General features: G+C 43.3%; 1 protein-coding gene across 3 annotated transcripts in view; it reads right to left on the bottom strand.

Annotated features, from left to right (window-relative positions):
- znf536 (zinc finger protein 536) overlaps positions 1–17,689 on the bottom strand; it is a 248,871-nt gene that overhangs the window by 177,864 nt on the left and 53,318 nt on the right. For 2 of the 3 annotated variants that reach the window (XM_034079181.2, XM_034079193.1), the window contains exon 3: positions 14,700–14,797. The exons of the other annotated variant lie outside the window; for it this stretch is intronic. The gene's annotated coding sequence lies outside the window, so the exon portion shown is untranslated. The remainder of the gene's footprint in view (positions 1–14,699; positions 14,798–17,689) is intronic. 3 annotated transcript variants of the gene reach the window in all.

Below are 17,689 nucleotides of genomic sequence, written 5' to 3'. Positions count from 1 at the left end.
TGTCCACGCCGCTCTCCTTCTCCACCCCCCCCCCCCCCCCCCCACACCTGCACCTCCTCCCAGAAGGCCCTGCCATCCATCAGTGGGTGAGCAGAGAGGATCGGAGCCCAGAGTAATGAGCCGTAAGCCCCCTTACACGTGTTGACGCGCCGCTAAATAAGATCCATTTACCTAGGCTACCGCCGCCGCGCCCCACCAGCGACTGGAGGAGAACGCACCTCCCTCCCCCCCCCCCCCCCACCGCACCCTCAAACACACCCCCTGTCATGCACCGTGCATACTGGCTGTTCCTGTGTGCGGCGGCCTCACTTCCGTTCCCTCTCCGGCCGCCGGTGTCTATCCGTTAAATCTGTCCGTGTGTGTGTGTGTCTTGGTGAAACAATATCTACGTGTTTGTGCTGCTCGCGTGTGTGTGTGTGTGTGTGTGTGTGTGTGTGTGTGTGTGTGTGTGTGTGTGTGTGTGTGTGTGTGTGTGTGTGTGTGTGTGTGTGTGTGTGGGCAGGGAGGACGGCGTGGTGATCCAGTTACTCAAGACAGACAGAAGCAATCGTTCTCCAGTTACAGAGTTTTCTCCCAGACTTGAGGGCATCACTGTCAAGTGTCGAGGCCATCAGGGAAGTCTCGCTTTAGACGATTACACCCAATCTGGTGTGTGTGAGAGTGTGTGTGTGTGGGAGTGTTTCATGCAAGGAGGGCCATACTGTGACCTCTACTTCTCGAGATGCGCTACACTGAGTGTTACTTAGTTACTTGTTTTAGTTTGACCCTAACCTTCACCCTAACTCCGGCAGTTGGGCTGATTTTGACTACAATGAGTAATGCTGCGACCATTTGATATGAAGAAGAAGAAAATGATTATCTCTACTGTGGACAATTACTTTTCAAATCAAAAAGGCAATCGGTCCAATCCAAAATTATATATACGAGTCCCCTAAATGTTCAAAATGGACTCAAAATGTATCAAAGTTAGCCCACAGATACACATATTGCAATGTGTTTCCTGAATGTGTCACAAATGGACAGCGTCCTCAATAAGCCCCAAAAAACATTCAAAAATCGTCCGAGCCATTTTCTGAATTCATCAAGTCTCCAAGTTAGCATCCGGTGATTACGTTGGCCTGGGGAACCGTACTATACATTTCCAACATAAAACTTTGGGGTACTCAACATGTCCGGGTTCACAATAGGACTATATGAGCTGATGTGAAAACGTGAAAACTGCCAGTACAAAGCATCCTCACATACAGTACCAAAGGAGAAGAATGGCGAAAGACAGAAACTGAAAAAAAGGACGCAAAAAATGTTTCCAAATCATGGATGGAAGGTGGAAAAAAAGGCCACGGGTGAAAACAGGCAGCAAAGGGACAGATGAGTGAGCAAGGCTTTAGTAGCGCTGTTGGCGTGAAAGAGAATGCCACTAATAATGAGATGTCTATTTTACCCACCAGCTCTCTGTCTCTCTCGCTGCTACGCCTGTTCTCCTCTGGCCCCCATTATCAGTGCTCTTGAACCCGAGGATAACAATGAGTTCACAGAGATTGAGAAGGGCCTAGGCCTTAATTGTATGTATTTAGTCACGCAAACAGAGGCAATGGCCTGAGAACGCCTAGTTAGCCAATGACATCATTTAGCCACACAGCCACTTTAGCTCAATGGGGCTGCTGTTGCGTACAGCTTTCTGTCACTTCACCCCGTCCCTGCCTGCCGTCGCTGTGTGTCCGCCTGTCTTCTGAAGTACACATATTCCCTACAATGATGCTTTAATCACTATCTTTTTTAATGCTTTATTCAAACTATATGTGGCCTTTTTCCCCTTGTATGTATTTGCAGAAACTGAACTTGTTTCAGCTTTTAAAAATGAAATCTAATCCGTTTAAAGTACCCATAAATCAAAAAGACAACTCGTGTCAGTTTCCATGAGTATAGGGTGACCATTTTATATTGCCCGTTATGTCCAACATTATCGAATGCATATTTGTACAAAAGAGAGCCATACAAACATTTTTACATTTGTGCGTGTGTGTGTGTGTGTGTGTGTGTGTGTGTGTGTGTGTGTGTGTGTGTGTGTGTGTGTGTGTGTGTGTGTGTGTGTGTGTGTGTGTGTGTGTGTGTGTGTGTGTGTCTGTTTGTTTGCATGCATACATACTTTTGTCGATCAATGGTGGTAGCTGGCAGTCACAAAGATGATGATGATGGCACAGAGATGTTAGTGTGCCTCACTTGCTCGGCACAAAGAAGGGTGTGTGTGTGTGTGTGTGTGTGTGTGTGTGTGTGTGTGTGTGTGTGTGTGTGTGTGTGTGTGTGTGTGTGTGTGTGTGTGTGTGTGTGTGTGTGTGTGTGTGTGTGTGTGTGTGTGTGTGTGTGTGTGTGTGTGTGTGTGTGTGTGTGTCAAAAGGAGGGGTGCTTCTCAAGCAGGGGTGTCAGCACTTGAAAAATCAATCACCATCTGGGCTCATTTCATACAAAGGACGAAGGGAGGGGAGGATGACTCACACACACACACACACACACACACACACACGCACACACACACACACACACACACACACACACACACACACACACACACACACACACACACACACACACACACTTCTTGCATCTTTCATTTCATACAAAGACAACAGAGGGCAAAACCGTACAGCAGCGAGGTGCCCCTCTTGTCTCCTGTCTTTCTGTTGGAAGTGAACACACACTCCTGTCTGCATCCTGCTGGTATAAAAGCAGGAGCGATTTCCCCCTCTGGCCTGAACCTGCGCGCGGCCATTCTAAAAGAGAAACAGAGGTTCAAGTGAAGTATGCCATTTAGGCAGTGGTGGAAAGTACATTTACTAAAGTATGGTACTTTTTTGACATTATTTGAACTTGAGTATTTCTGTGTTCTGTTACTTTATGCTCTTACTCTGGTACATGTCAGAGGCTACTCTGAAAAGTACAACAAGTAGAGTAAAGTAACTGCATTAGGTTAGTTAAAAGCAACACTATTAAACGTAATATTATTGCTTTCAACTAACTTAATACAGTTATGTGAAATGTGTTGACATAATACACTTAATTAAATGTCAGGTTTGTCAGTGTACTTTGCTACTTCCCACCTCTGATACGATGACTTTTTCCAACACTGACTTTAGGAAATAAGGCTCGTATGTGGTCGGTGCTTTTGGTGGAAAGCTCCGACCACGCCGGCTATCTGAGCCATTAGCCCGGTGCTATGTGAACACAGCGCATCAGGGCCGGTGAGCAAGGTCACCCAAAGCAAACAGGGATAAGAGGAAAGCAAAGCAAAGACTCATCTGCTTGAGCTAGCACCTCAGGTCAATGGGTTTACCTCCCATTCACGCGGCACGTTTACAGATGCTGCTTTAACCCGCGTTCAGGGCCTGTTTCCAAGCTCGCATACGGCACTTTTATGTGAGAGAAGTGAATGTTTTATGCAAACAACATTTTTTTTTAAGGACACACAAAAAGAAGTTGCGAGTGTGTCTGTGTGTGTGTGTGTGTGTGTGACATGATTTCGCTGCGGCGTTGCTCCTTTCAGTTGCATAGTTGGGTGAGAAATACCAGTGGCAGAGGCTGCTGAGGCAGCGAAAGCATTTAATACTCAACAAACAGTTATCTAAGCCCGTATCCAATAGCTACATAACTGTAATGTGACCTACATACTAAGTGAAGAGGAATTTTTTTGTATGTAGGTTGGGGTGCAGTTGGGGGGGCGAAGTGAACAGAAGTCTTTCAAATGTCCGCAATACAAATATTCCTTTTAGCTGCCCTTCGCTTCCACTTTTTCTCATTCCTTAACAACAAAGAGAAGCACAGTAGAAAGTGACAGGACATAGTGTGCCCTCCAAAGCATTGACTTTGTACATATGACCCTCTGGAAGGAGGCATCTCTCTTTTTCAATCATGTTATGAAATCACAAGTTGAGGGAGGAACCATGTGATTTAGTTTGGATGTATCCGAGAAGGAAGCAACATCATGTTCTCTTTCTACTGTTCCATATCTCTATTATATTGTCATTTCAAAAAGCTTCAATTGTATCTTAATGAATGGCGTTGACGGTTTGAATGTTGCGCTACATGTAAAAACACCTGTCCGCCTGTACCTTGGCTTTTAAATAACAACAATATCTTTGGGAAAATCTATGGACTAACAATCTCTCTCATCAGTTCACACTTTGACTGCATGGCTTGAGCTTAGTGTCCGGCGCCAAGCCATCAGGACACTGTGTCGCAGGGCACAGCATTAAAAAGCCATTATGAATAACTTATACAGAAATGGACAGATTTGTTCCAGACACATTTTGATTTTTGGTCCCAGCCTCAAAGTTGATAAATGAATAAATGCATGCGCGCACGGACGGACACACTCAAATACACAATCTGCCTGGCCACATCAACGGAGCAGGTGTCCTTAGTAATGCACCGGTGCGCACTTGGATCTCTGCATCTCCAAACAGAGGGATCGAGGTAGAAGGGAGGAGCAGAGAAAGAAAGAGAAAGACAGAGGAAAGAAAGAAAGAAGCAGATAAGGCAGGTGTGTGGTTTTTAGCGGCTGGAGTGTTGAGGCATTCTGAGGATCCATCCCAAACTAGAGGTAACCCAAACTACGTGCAAAACGTTGGCCCTCTGGTTGACGTACCAGTACAACGTGTTTGAATGCACCTCGTTTCCTCGCTGGAGAACCACAGACTCATGCACTCATTATTTTGGGAAAGATCAGAAACAGCGACATGATGTTTTTGTGGTATCCATATGAGGAATTATTTATCAGGAAGACAGGCTGCGAGGCCGACTGAGGAGAGACGAAGCAAAGAGACGCACTTAGCAAAGACCATGCCTTTGCCCCCTGCTGCGTATCAGCTACATGCTATATAAATAACCATTATGAATCATGCTGTTTGGTCTCACCCTGCAAATACCATCCAGTTTCCATGTAGCCACCATGGGGGTGAGCGAGCTTCCCTTCCGCAATGGCGCACCATTTTGACAAAAGCGACAAAACATGTAATGTGTTTATCTAGTCCTTTAATTTGCCACAAAAGTACAGAAATCTAGTAACTTTATCCAGTTTAGCTCCGTGTTCAGCACCGCCTGCCTGATAGGCTTGTATCCAGTCTAAACCCACAGGGCCAGGGGGCGGAGCCACAAGAAAACGGCAGATGAAAAGACCAAAGAAGAAGCCGGAGAGGTGACCCATCTATGACGACGAATAAGACTCACGATCACATGTTGTCGAATTTGACCGAAACTTCAAGTCACGTACCGTACCACGTACATGACTTGAAGTTTCGGTCAAATTCGACAAAATGTGATTGGAAATATAAATATGCCAATAAGGAATGCTCAATCATTGCATGAGCAGTGTGGTGGATGTCTGTGTAAACGGGCGTGTCAAACATACGGCTGACTGACGGCAAAGTGTACACATGACAGAGAAGCTATAAAGTGCACAACCTTCATGTGTTTCTTACATGGTCAATGCGGGGTGATAACTTGACCTTACTAGTTTCCACTTTAGGTTGTGTGGCGGTGTGTCGATTCAGGTGGTCAGAATGAATCCAAAGATGAGGCAATGAATGTAAAATCATTTCTAGATCTTGAAGTTGTTTTGATCATAACGTAAAATACTATACTGTTCAGTTCCAGATGCCGGTGACTCAACGTGTGTGTAGACACAGTGCGATTCGTAAGTTGTAAAGTGTGCACATGTGTAAATGATCAAATGAGCCATTAAACTGATGACATTGCACTTATTTTTCATGGGAATTTACAGGCTGCTCATAATGTGAGCATTTTCAGAATGTACTGTTGTGCACAGAAACATAACTATTTGGAGTTATTAATAAGTTATTACTGTCCGGCCCGCATGAGATCAATTGAGGCCGTATGAGGCCCCTGAACTCAAATGAGTTTGACACCACTGGCCTAGAAGCTTGTTGCCCTTCCTCCTTGGCACCGGTTCAGACACAAGGTCCTGGGTGGTTCACTCACTCAGCTTTCTGTGGCCTAAGAGATTACCAAACACAAACTTTATCCCGTGGCAAATCTACCCTTAGAGCGCGCATTTTTAAAACCTTGTCGCAGAAATCAAGCCTCCATTCAGGGAATCCCCTTTGTAAACCTTAAATACATCCCAATGTGTGCGTCAACAAAGGCCTCCACCCTTCCTCCTCGCTCTCCGTGACACACTAAGTTTAGGATTGTTCACCGGGCCCGTGGGTGGGTTTTTCATTCTTTCCCCATTCTTCCTTCTTTAGAGCATTAGGGCGAGCGGCCATTGAACTACAACCGCTACTATAAAAATTCACCAGGATTAAAATGACCTCACACACAAAATTAAAGTTCCCCGATGTACACAATAAGGGCTTGTATCTTTTTTAAGACATTCTCGGCTTCCTTGGGAACAGGATTGTTTCTTGACAAAGTGGTCTCTGCTCAACAATGAGCACCTTTCAGACGCACAGGGACTGCCTTTAGAGCTGCGGAGAGAGACGGATTTCACATATCAATCAAAAGAGGGAGGGTGGGGGGGAGAAAAAGGGCCCTCGTCTGGCGAGAGTGGTCCTTCAGGAACTATGAACAGATTCGAATGGAGTATATGCTTTTCTCTCTTACCGCCACTATTCATAATAACAGAGGAGTATAGAGGAGAGGGAGGGGAGTCCTCTTAACACGGTTTTTCTCTTTTAGACTTGTCTTCCCTTATATGGGGGGCTGAAGTACGGACCCTCAGCCTGGCCCTGAAATAATAAGACTGTAGTGGATGCCTAGATTGTACAACATTGAAAACAAGTTGCTTTGTGAAGAGGCCAAGAGGGCCCACTGTATTCAGTGTGTGTGCAAGCTTTCATGTTGTTGCGTGTGTACATGCAAGGCCTTGTGTGCGTGTGTGTGTGTGTGTGTGTGTGTGTGTGTTGGGTGGCGGGGGAAAGGGGGGTGTCATTCCATTACACCTGCGCAATGGCATAATGAGCCCATGAGTGTGTGCACTGGGCCACAGCCACCCACTGCGCCAGCCATGCACACCACTGCCGCTAATCATGTTGAAAATGAATAAGGTGTCAGAGGAGGTAATTCACAGCTGTATTAAAGCACGGCAGCCCAGATATAAGGTACATAAAACAAATTAAATATAGTATCCTATTACGGAATACTTTCTGACAGCTGTATTAATGGCCGCACCTCAAAGGTCTTCTTATTAGGTCACGGGCTACATGTTTCACCTTCTCTTCTTTTGAGCCAGGGGTATTCACATCACCTCCGACTCAGCTCTCAGGAGTAAAAGGAGTAGAGGGCAGGGGAATTGGATAATATCTACAGAGTCAGTTTGGTGAAGTTCTATCAGAGTCCTGTTCATATAAGAAACCCGATCATATAGAACAGATCGTGCTGTGATTTATCATACTGTGTTGGACCACAAACATTGTATCACAATTTCCAGACGTGTACGCTGACATGTTGCATGTATATCGAGAATGAAATGTTACATGAACTAAATAATGCATATTAGTATGTGGTTGCAGCCTCACGGCCCCTACACACGGCGGCGTGCGTTGCCGCTTCAACGCTTCTGCCCACTCACTTTGAATGGGGTGACGTCACGATTCGCCGAACTGCATTGTGGGAGCAAAGCGTAGCTTCTCTCGCGGTGCTCGCTGCAAAAGTAGAGCAATGTTCTACTTTTGCCGCCTCGACGGAGGCGTCAGCCAATCAAATCCCTCGTATGTAAATCTGACAGTACAAGCGCTAGCCAATCAAACCGCGTGTATGTTGGGAGAGCCAGACCGCAGTTATTTCCCATATGTCAACAAAAGGAGGAGAAAATGATCGTGGCGGTAGGGAATCACCCGGTACTCTATGACCAGTCCCTCTTTACATACAGGGATACAAACCGGAGGAGCCAGGCATGGGGGGAGGTGGCAGAGACAGTGGGGGAAACTGGTAGGTTTTCGCTTGTTTGGGGAGTTTATATCCAGTGTATTTCGTTTGAATGGACAGCTAGCAAGCATAGACAGTATATTTAGCCAGCATGGATGTAGCATGAGCTTTGCTTTGTATGTCCGGGGCGGGACATTCATGTTATTGGTTGTTGCTCGCGTTGACTCCCCAAGCTCAAGACACGCCCACCGCCAACGCACGCCGCCGTGTGTAGGGGCCGTTAGACTGGTGCAGTAGTCCTTAAAGACAAAGCATTTTACAACTTCCAGTTCCCTCATCTCAAAGTCAATGGTTTTGGTTAGGAGCCTGAAATAAGGTATCCGGTCAAACGTAATCGAATGGGGAAATCCATTTGCTTTTTGTCGAGGGAGCCATTGCGATGTTAACTTCTAAGTTGGCTTCCAAAAATACTTCATCACTCTATTGCAAATGTATCGTCATGGCCTTTCCATTGCTGATTTGGACAATATACATGTTGACAGAACAAAGGGGATGTTCTACTATAAAACTAACAATTAGAATGCTACCCAATAACAGTTAAGTGGAATTATTTTTAAAATAATTAAAACATGATGAACAAAGCTTTTGTTTTTGAAGACACGGCTTTGCACGTAAAGTCCACAAGATTATCTTTTAAAGCTAGGAGTCACATTTAATGTTCAAACAATTGTAGCCACTTGTCAGATTACTAGCAGGCATCAATAAGGGAGGGAAAACCTGAGAGATTACCCCACGTGTGTTCATAGCCTCGCACATTACATCAATCCAGCCTGCTTAGACCTGAGTCTGACATTAAAGTAGATCTCAGTACAACAGGGGAAAAAGTATTAGTATTCACTGCATGTATGTGTGGCAAATGTGTGCTATTTTTAAATAGGGATGCTGTGAAAGTGTGGAATTGGGGACAAGACAGCCTTGCACCGGGCCGTGACACAGACTTATGTTAAACCTAATTAGATCATGATAATAGCTTTAGGGCCCCAGTGATCAATGCTAGAGGTCTGTGGAGATGAACTTTCCTTAAGTTTCATGCCACACGCTGCTTGTACTCATTTGTTCATACACACACACACACAGACACACACACACCAGAGTGGTTTGCAGACAGTGTTATATGAAAGCATTATTTTAAATCTGAACATCATCCGTCTGTGCCAACGGTTAGCCATTCTCGTGTTAGCGCTGAATGAGTGTGCTTAGATCGATAATGTGGTCAGCGTTGGATAATTCAAATTTTAAGTAGCGTGCATCGGCGCTAGATTCCCCGCCAATGTGATGGATATTCCTTAATATTGGAAACTTAAAACGCCAGTCTGTCAACACCTTAGTCCACCAAGCCTCTCCCATAATGCAATGCACCCACGGTGTCTCCTCACCGCATTTTCTGAGATGCTTTCTGTCAACAACCTGATGGTAGGGGCTAGTTTACCGCTCGCAGACTCCTCAGATCACTCTCGCCGAAGACAAAGAGGATTCCTTCTGCTTCCATTACTATCTAATGTAATTTATGTAATGTAATAATTTCAACGCGTCTGCTGACATGTAAGCTAGCTAGCTTGTGATTAGTCTTGATACCGGATGCTTTGGGAATCCCTGCACGTATCAGTTGTGGATGCACGACTCTCAAAGCTTCCTCCTTCTGCTGACGTCTTTGTATCCCAGGAGCACTTACAGGAAGCAACAAGGGTCAAAATAAAGATGCTAACTGAACAACCTACAGTAGATGGAATTTGATTGTATGATGTTTAACTAAATCTCGTTGGGAACCAACCATCTTGGGTTTTTACGAAAACTCAACCGACCATGAAATATTCAGAAAACAACTCTTTCATCAAGGAGAGTGGTGTTCGTGTTAAATTAAGAAAACAATATTCACGTGACAATGATGTTATAGTTACGTTATGACTCATTCATCTTAACCCTAACCCTAACTTCACTTGTTGAGTTGTCACATACTTTCCTATTTGAAATAAACAAAGATATTTTGCTATACCTAATTACGTGTTTGTCTTTGGTGAATTGGCTGTTTTACATCATTAACCACATGTTTGATTATGTTAAAATGGTGAGTGATACGAAAGATATTGGTCGTAATTTAAAGTATAGGAACAAACAACATGTATGGTGATATGCATTAGAGGACTTGCTGAATTTAGTGCGACACGGTTGTACATGATTTGCGTGTGTGTGTGTGTGTGTGTGTGTGTGTGTGTGTGGTCTAGCATTACTATACTTGTGGGGACCTAAATATGTTTACATAGTCACGTGTGGGGACTGGCTTCCCTTATGGGGACAAAATGGAGGTCCCCATGAAGGGAATCATTCATTTTAGGGTGAAGACTTGGTTAGGTTTAGGATTAGGTTTAGGGTAAGGGTAAGGTTAAGGGTAAGGGTTAGGGTTAGGCATGTGTTGGTTATGGTTAAGGTTAGGATAAGTCTCCAGGAAATGCATGTAAGTCGAAGTGATGTATACATGGTGTGTGTGTGTGTGTGTGTGTGTGTGTGTGTGTGTGTGTGTGTGTGTGTGTGTGTGTGTGTGTGTGTGTGTGTGTGTGTGTGTGTGTGTGTGTGTGTGTGTGTGTGTGTGTGTGTGTGTGTGTGTGTGTGTGTGTGTGTGTGTGTGTGTGTGTGTGTGTGTGTGTGTGTGTGTGTGTGTGTGTGTGCAGTATTTGTATGTAGAGTATTGGTCAGGCCTCATAAACCTAAAACATAAAGGATTTCATAAACACTGCTATTTGCCGGAGGTCAATTTGATTCATAGTCTATTAGTGCTGGGTCAGTTTGTCTTTTCAGCGGCAGTACCCGGCCCATTCCAGTTTGACATGCTAGCCTATTCACTGCCAAGCACTGACATTACAAGCAGTATTCAAAAAAAGGTCCACAGTTGATTGAATTCCATTGATACAATGTTGAACATAATACAGTTTCATTTTCTTTATATGCCTTCGTTGCTGTCAGGAAGGAACTCATTCTATCGGAAGATGAAAACAGATCGAAACATTTCCTAAATGCCCAATCTCAACCAGATGTATCCATAAAACACAATGTCTAGACAAAAGTGTAATGAATGGCATAATGATCCCCTGAAACCTTCGAACAAATAAAGGTTTAACATCATTTAAGATACAATCTCCCTGAGAGAAGAAGGCATCCGTCTGCTCCGTGTTGAATGGCCGAGTGTTAAGCTTTCCATGGCGACATCTATCTCTCGCCACCACCTTGAGGGCATCTCTTAAGCAGAAGAATTTAGCCATTATGTGGCATTAACCTCATTAGAAAACACTCTTTAGCTGCTCCAAGATAAAATTGATTTACAGCTGCCATTTCCACCACTGCTCTCGATCAATGCTTAAACTATCCCTTTTATAGCCCTGCACACACTCTCTGCTCTTTTCTCCAGTTTTCTTTAACTGCTCTTTAATTCCTTGCAACCCTCCACTCTTGTCCTTGTGCCAGGTATGCAGTCAGAGTGGAAGAGGGATTTCCCCGATGTATCCATGGTCATATAGGGGACTTGACTACATGTTCTTTAGAGTGGAGGAACACGACTGGATCTATGGCAGATTCCTTCAACCAATTAGGCACCATGTTGCTGTCGTGGTCTTTTTCATCGATGTGGGAGTCTCGTCATAGTCAGCTACATTTGCGTGGGTGGTCTTAATTGAGGTTTTATCTTAACATAATGTTGTAGTGTTTTTCTTTCCACTCTTATCAAGGTTGTTGTAGTTATTCACAATTTAGGAATGTGATTAGCCTACGCAGCTGCAGATGTATGAACATTTAAAAAGTATATATTTGAGAAGTGAGGGTTAGGTTAGGGTTATTATGGCCTGGATTGTGTAAGTATATGGGGGTTTGGTGTCAACTGTGATGTATCATGGAAAAGCCTACCAGCACCTGTTAAACATAGACCCATACAATAATATTAACCCTAACCCTGGAATAAACAATCATGTATGTTGCATTAATTTACAATGACAGTAGGTTATAATCTCTTAAAACTGAAAATGGGAAATTAGCAGCTAACAGAGTCAAATCCACCATCAAATTGGTCTTGATTGAGGTTATATTTTAACTCTCGCCACCACAAAAATGTAATTGAGGGGTTAGGCTTTTATGGCCCTGATCTTGTAAGTATATGGTGGTTAAATTGGTGTCAACAGGGATTTTATTTATAGGAAAGCATACAAATAAACTCAGAGAGGTAGTTATATGTCTTTGAACGTGGCCTACCAGTGAGATGAGAACCCTGAACACAAACACTATCCCTAACCCTAGGACAGGGGTGTCAAACTCAAGGCCCGGGGGCCAAATCCGGCCCGCGACTTCATTTTATGTGGCCCGCAAGAGCTTGCAAAGAATATTATAATATGTTTATTATACGGTTACATACTACTTTACAGTATATCTACATATGTTCATTTTAATTAATTTCTTATTTTATATATATATTTTTTTTTTTTTTTTTTTTTATTTATCCTTAATTTTATGAATCTGTGTGAATCTGTCCTGTTTTTCAATCTCACCCTGTTGCTGTTAAACTACTGCATTTCACCACGGGGATTAATAAAGGTTAGCTTATCTTATTTTACAGAAGCACGTTGCCCATAAACTACATGTCCCACAATGCATCTCATGTTGTGACATGAAGAGACTTTCAATTGTTTTCCCTCAACTTCTGCTTTCAGATGTAGTTAATTATGAAGTTATTACCCTATCCAATAATAATCCAATGCCGAGGCAATAATATAATATAACACATTATTTCATATATATTATGTATTTATATATGTATATTTATATAGTTACAACCGGCCCTTTGAGTGCAACCATAATGCTGATGTGGCCCACGAGGAAATTGAGTTTGACACCCCTGCCCTAGGCGATAGTATGTTGTTCGAGTTTGCAATAGAAGGAGGTTATGGTATCATAAAAGAGAACATGGGAGTTAAGCGACTAATATAGAGAACAAAACACAGTCCATGCCCAGGAATGATTGGAGATGCAACTGAAAGCACTTTCAGTTAAGATTATAAATAAGTATAAAAGTGTGGCTAATGACGTTTTTTCGTTTTATTTTGAAGATTCACGAAGCAAAGTTTTGCAGATGCCCGTTTCTCTATTACCACATGAAGCTGATGGGTAAAGCTGTGTAAAGCTAAGCCAAGCAGAACATTCACAATCTATGTGGGCGTGGCCAAATGTCAGTATATGCCCGCCCACCTCTGACAGCTCAGGTTTATGTGGACGTTTAAGCAAAACACTCAACGCGGTATTTCTTTGACAAATCAATACGACCACCATTTCAGCTCTCCTTCCTTGCCTCCCTGCCTCCTTCTCGCGCTTGCTCCTTTCTCATCTCCCTCTGTCTGGGAGAATTGATCCGCATGGATGGAATGATATCAAGCGACGGATAGACTGATACGCCCCGCTCCCTCCTTCCTGCCCTCCTTTCACCGCATTTTTGACACATAAATAAAATATGTGGCCTTTTTGTTTCAATTCGCCACGGCGTTAGTTCTGAGGAGGGAATATGGCGCGCGGGCTCACATGGAGCTGTTGGTAGACAAGAGGAGCTGAGAGTCGGCTGGTTGCCATCACTCACTGTTCACAGGCGCCCTACAAAATCCCCTGAACTTTCCGACACATGCATTTGTTAGAGTGACACAGTCAGATTCTAAAGAATGGCATTAGAAAATAATGTGAGCGCTAAATTATTCAGGCTTTTTTTTTCTTGCTTCACTTTACAACCCCACACAGTCTTGCACACACGAACACACAGACTATATATAAAAATATATTTATCCTCCCACTCATGTCAGAGTTATAGCAAATCCATTTAGTGTCAGCGTCCACATTTGGCAAAGGAAACGATGAGAGAAGGTGCTGGAAGGGGAACTCTGAGATGCCAAAGCAGCACTGCAGTCAATCCTAACTTTAATATAAACTGAGATAAATCACGACCCCGGCTATCAGGCGCTGCTATTAACAGACCGATGCTACATGTTCATCCACACCTTGGCTAGATATTCCTGACATGACAGCAAAGGCATTTCCACAGCAGGACAAGAAATAGACACTGGGTGAACTAACCTCGCGTCCTCAGGGCACGTCAGGGTTTCCACTCCGGGACAAAGGCTTTAACTTCTCCTCCGAATCTCTCAACAGTATACATAAATATTATCTAAGCCTTTCTCACTATATAGCTTCTGGTCTGGACACTGAAGACAAACAAAAACTAGGGAGAACCAGCTTGGATTTAAAGACAGACGCAGTAACACCACTACAACGGATACTTAATTGGATTAAATAGGAATTATCTGTTGATATGCAGGTCGTCTTCATCACATATAACAGGTGTCCCACAGTGAAAAAACTGAAACGTTGACATTAATTAAATGTATTATGTCAAAACATGTCACATTACTGTATTAGGCTAGTTGAAAGCACTAATATTAAGTTGAACCTAATACTTAATATGTAAACGTTTATATTATTATATGTCAAGTCGATGTTTCAGTTTTTTCAGTGCAGCCAACAGTATGTGTCATCATCATCATCATCATCATCGTCATCATCACCCACACAGATTGCATCATGGCGTGAAGAACTTGCTGTCACCATGAAGCTCACTTTTTTCCCACGTAACCTTCACATGCAAGAATACATAGAAATACCTGAAAGCATTGTGCAGTCTTTGTAACCCCCTCCCCCCACCTCCTACCCATATTTCCCTCCTTCCCCAGAAAGCCCTTAGTCACCTCAGACAGTGGGTGTGGTGGTGGGGGGGGGGGTTCCTTGGACAGCGTGACAGCCCCGTTGAGCTTCAGCTCCGCTACTGGTCGGCACTCAGGGAGCCCTGAGAGAGAGAGAGAGAGAGAGAGAAGAGAGAGAGAGAGAGAGAGAGGAGAGAGAGAGAGGAGAGAGAGAGAGAGAGAGAGAGAGAGAGAGAGAGAGAGAGAGAGAGAGAGAGAGAGAGAAGGGGGGGGTAGAGAGGGAGAAGATAAGAAAGTGCTGAGTTCACCGCCACCACAGCTCCCCCTCCCTCCCCCTTCTCTCTATGCTTGGAGCATCCCCTCCTCTGGAAAGGGGTTTCCCCCCCTGGAAAGAGGAGGGGGAGGTGCTGCATGCTGACTCGCTGCTATAACCTCCAGCTCCTTCTACACCTGCTCCACCAGCCTTTACACCTTCCATTACAGTCTCTGTGTGCAGGCCCCCTGTGTGTCTGTCTGTTCGTCCGTCAGCAGAATAATGGACACATTAATGGGATGATTATAATGTAACTTAGAGGAAGTGTATAGCAGAGGTCGAGGAGGAAATAAAACAATTTCAGGTCAGAATCATAGGGCCTTTTTTCTGCATTTATAAAGCGTCAGAATATAGCAATGTGTTCATGACTAGGAAGATGCCCCCTCAAGATTGAACAACAGCTAGCCATTCTAGTTTTTAATTACACATACTCCAAAAATAATAAGCTATTTCCTTATGCCATGTTTGAAACAAACCTCATAATTCTGAAATGATTATTAATATTTACAAGAAAAATAAAACGTCTGCTGACATTCCTTCATTTTCTGTTGGTCAATATATCCTTAGTTAATCACATGTTGTCTTAATCTCCTCCAATACCTAGCTCTAAACTAATGTTTTAAATCAGGGAGAAATTATTTATTTATGTTTAATCATTTTATTGTTTTATGTAGTTATTTCCCTTAAAAACACTTTTAAGACAGGCCTAATAAAATAACAAAAGTTAAAAAGCAGAGTACGTCAGGAAAAGAATCTCCAGTGACTGCTAATCGTATAATTTCTCTTTAAATATATAATATGCATCACTGCATTGTAACAAAGTGTTACCCAATTCCAAGTCTTCCGTCAGCAAAGCCTGTGAAACGAACTTGCTCTCCACTCATTTGTTTTAAGCCTCTAAACTCCCCTTGAACACTAAAAAGGAAAAGATAAAAACACAGCTCCAGCGTAAATGTACACTCACATATTCCATGCAATGAATATCCCGGTCATTAAGCAACATTTTGACACCTCCGTTATTTACTACCCGGACCGTTTTCCCACCTCGTTTAATCAGACTTTACTGAAAAACCCGCTGACTCAGAGAGAACCCTTCTTTCTTTCTCTCTGCTTTGTTTATGTGTATCTCCTTCAGCTCCATTCCCTTTGCTTACTTACTCATATTTTCCAAAATGTCTCTTTCACATGTGTGTTTTTTTTTTCGGTGGGGCCGCGCCACAGAAACATCAGAAAAGAACAAATAAGTAAAGCAGAGTGTTTACCTCCGACATGAAAGCCTGCAGCTTTCAAAGGCAGAGAAGGTCTCGGCTATGTGTTGTAACCACCAGATGCTGAGCAGAGCATTATCGCAGGTGATAAAATGTGGAACCTTGTGATTTTTGTTACGTGTTCTACCAAAGCCGCTATCGCAACCCCGCTTCCCGCCATGCGTCGGAGGGTGATATTTAAAGTGGAGCACACCGTTTTTGCCTTAGAAGTGGTTTACCTTCGATTTTCTCTTCTGGGAAGAGATCACTTGAGACAGGAGGGGGAGGCGGATTGAAGGGAATTAGATGTGGCTCAATACAAGTTATCTTTAATGGAGGGATTCTGGGTGGAGGGATTCCAGAGAAAAAAAGGAACGAAGGAGGAAAAAAGCAAGTGAAGGGCGGGAGAAATAACTAGATGTAAAGTGTTGACAGCTGTGTTTGGAAAGGTCCGACTCTGGGGTCAGGTGTCAATGAACACAAACAAATGTTCACATGGAACACAGATATTAGCGTCCCTCGCTAACTAGCTCCCGGGCTCTTTCTATCACACACATTTATCTACCAATAAGCAGTATTTTATTTCACTGTACAACCGTTCATTTGACATTCTATTTTTACTTGCATATAGTTAACATCTGCTGCATTCCTTGCTCATTATTCTTGCAACATTCCTCTGTTTCTTTTTGCACTACTTTTTGTTGTTTTCTATTTGTTTGCTGTCTTTAGGTTGCATTGCAGAAGGAGCCTTTTTCATTGCATGTCTATACTGTAGCTGCATATGCCAGTAAAGCCCTTTGAACTAGAAGCTGGATGTAATGTTCTTCTTGTCACTGCGGCCTTCTGATTCTCTCCGTTTGAAAAGCTGCTCCCGACACCAAATAAAACATACAAAAGGGGTATTAAAGCTACACCCTGATGTGTACTCTTTCTCTATTCCTGTAGAACCCTTCCTCCTCACACACACAGGGCCAACTAATTACACTGCACCCTCACCCCCACTAGTTTACCTCAGTGCAGCTGCAGTAAACCACACCAACATGTAACACCTCGCATTTGATTTAAAGGGTAAACCTTTTATTTGCTTGTAACCTGACGTTATTTAGTTAATTGTCCCACATTTTAGCACAGCCAACACAAGTACGTGTCTGTATAGTTGAGTTACATTGGTCATTGGGGAAAGTTACTTCCTGGTTCAGCAAAAGGAGTGGCTGAGGGTTGAGGACTGAGACATACTGCAAGCAGCCAATTGGGACAAATTGGGACAAACCACATGCTTCATTTTCAAAGGGGGGGATTTGGGTTTTGTCAGAATCTGTTCATTTGAATTACCCCTTTCTTGCTATTTGTTTTTTCCAAGCCACTATATATATGTTCCTTGTGGTAGATTGGTTTGTTCAGTTAACACCTGGTAAGCTGCTGTTATATTTATCACACTGAAACATTGACTTTAATTAAATGTATTTTCAACAGTT

Source organism: Pseudochaenichthys georgianus, chromosome 3 (assembly GCF_902827115.2).
Source record: "Pseudochaenichthys georgianus chromosome 3, fPseGeo1.2, whole genome shotgun sequence".
NCBI lineage: Eukaryota > Metazoa > Chordata > Actinopteri > Perciformes > Channichthyidae > Pseudochaenichthys > Pseudochaenichthys georgianus.
The sequence above is the reverse complement of the archived record's forward strand: the minus strand, read 5'-3'. Positions and strand labels throughout refer to the sequence as shown.